The sequence below is a fragment of the Schistocerca gregaria genome, unplaced genomic scaffold (assembly GCF_023897955.1).
Source record: "Schistocerca gregaria isolate iqSchGreg1 unplaced genomic scaffold, iqSchGreg1.2 ptg001637l, whole genome shotgun sequence".
NCBI classification, from domain to species: domain Eukaryota; kingdom Metazoa; phylum Arthropoda; class Insecta; order Orthoptera; family Acrididae; genus Schistocerca; species Schistocerca gregaria.
Genome location: NW_026062907.1, coordinates 1 through 2,500, shown reverse-complemented (window position 1 = coordinate 2,500; position 2,500 = coordinate 1).

Here is a 2,500-nt window from a genome sequence, read left to right as displayed (position 1 = left end):
GCGCCGCAGCGTAGCTGCGCCGCCTGCCGGGCCCGTCGGCTGGCGCTCCTGCCACTCGGCGCCCCCCACCAGCCGCCTGTTGCGCGTGCGCCCACGCAGCGCGCGGCCAACACGCCGGGCGGCCCCCCTTCACCGGCCGGGAACAGTCCCACCAAGCCACCGCCGCGTATCGCTTCATACCCACATGGGCCTAGTCACGTGTGTGGATGTGGCGGGTACCGCTGAAACAACCGGTTAATAGCTGTACCGATCGTCGCCATCACAGATTCACCTCCAGCGTGAACAACCGCTCAACAACGGATTTCCAGTTCATTTGCGTATCTTGGGCAGTAAACGTAGATGTCCACCTACATTTGCGAATTCAACAATTCTTGCATGCCAGGATGTCATGTGTCACGACACGCTACATCAGACCACATACACACTGCGACATGTGCAGAAGAGAACACGTGGAAGGTGGCCCGCGCACGTATGCGATGTCCCTTCCGCGATCCACTGTCAACCGGCATCTGCGGCATGTCCCAGATATGGAACGCGGTCCACCAGGGTAGCACTTTGTGTGAGGCAATACGACAAAGTCGGAATACACGCGTCACTACATCAGACGGCTCACGCTGACCTGACCTGACCTGACTCACCGCACCACCACCCCCAGCGACCCAGGGTGACATACAATGCGTTCGTACGTTCCTCCCACACGCCTCTACGGCGTACCACAGTGCAACCTAGCTGTTATTGGGAGACGAGACAAGTAGCATCGAGCACATCATATGGAAATTGAGATTCGACACCGTTGGGCACAGCCAGCGTACGGTCACACGTATCACACTACTTCACTCTGTACGTAACGACCGATGATCGGTACAGCGTGTGGGTTACGCGTACGACATCAGCGGACAATGGACACAGACCATACCACGACGTACACTGAGGGCGTCGACATCTGAATGCAACTGAACAGCTGCGAGGCTCATTTAACACTCAAACGCCAGACCGACCAGCTTGAGAGGACAGAGACACAAAGAGGGGGACAGAGGGAGGGGGGGGGGGCGATATAGTCCTATTGCAGTACAATTGACAGTGGATAGCGGGAATATGTGGAAAGTAAGCAACACTCGCAAGACATCTACATGAGGATAACAACGACACCAGAGATTCCGAGCAGTGAACTATGTTAGGCAAAGGGACAACGTGGGTTAGGTTAAGGGACAACGTGGGTTAGGTTAAGGGACAACGTGGGTTAGGTTAAGGGACAACGTGGGTTAGGTTAAGGGACAACGTGGGTTAGGTTAAGGGACAACGTGGGTTAGGTTAAGGGACAACGTGGGTTAGGTTAAGGGACAACGTGGGTTAGGTTAAGGGACAACGTGGGTTAGGTTAAGGGACAACGTGGGTTAGGTTAAGGGACAACGTGGGTTAGGTTAAGGGACAACGTGGGTTAGGTTAAGGGACAACGTGGGTTAGGTTAAGGGACAACGTGGGTTAGGTTAAGGGACAACGTGGGTTAGGTTAAGGGACAACGTGGGTTAGGTTAAGGGACAACGTGGGTTAGGTTAAGGGACAACGTGGGTTAGGTTAAGGGACAACGTGGGTTAGGTTAAGGGACAACGTGGGTTAGGTTAAGGGACAACGTGGGTTAGGTTAAGGGACAACGTGGGTTAGGTTAAGGGACAACGTGGGTTAGGTTAAGGGACAACGTGGGTTAGGTTAAGGGACAACGTGGGTTAGGTTAAGGGACAACGTGGGTTAGGTTAAGGGACAACGTGGGTTAGGTTAAGGGACAACGTGGGTTAGGTTAAGGGACAACGTGGGTTAGGTTAAGGGACAACGTGGGTTAGGTTAAGGGACAACGTGGGTTAGGTTAAGGGACAACGTGGGTTAGGTTAAGGGACAACGTGGGTTAGGTTAAGGGACAACGTGGGTTAGGTTAAGGGACAACGTGGGTTAGGTTAAGGGACAACGTGGGTTAGGTTAAGGGACAACGTGGGTTAGGTTAAGGGACAACGTGGGTTAGGTTAAGGGACAACGTGGGTTAGGTTAAGGGACAACGTGGGTTAGGTTAAGGGACAACGTGGGTTAGGTTAAGGGACAACGTGGGTTAGGTTAAGGGACAACGTGGGTTAGGTTAAGGGACAACGTGGGTTAGGTTAAGGGACAACGTGGGTTAGGTTAAGGGACAACGTGGGTTAGGTTAAGGGACAACGTGGGTTAGGTTAAGGGACAACGTGGGTTAGGTTAAGGGACAACGTGGGTTAGGTTAAGGGACAACGTGGGTTAGGTTAAGGGACAACGTGGGTTAGGTTAAGGGACAACGTGGGTTAGGTTAAGGGACAACGTGGGTTAGGTTAAGGGACAACTTGAGTTAGGTTAAGGGACAACTTGAGTTAGGTTAAGGGACAACTTGAGTTAGGTTAAGGGACAACTTGAGTTAGGTTAAGGGACAACTTGAGTTAGGTTAAGGGACAACTTGAGTTAGGTTAAGGGACAACTTGAGTTAGGT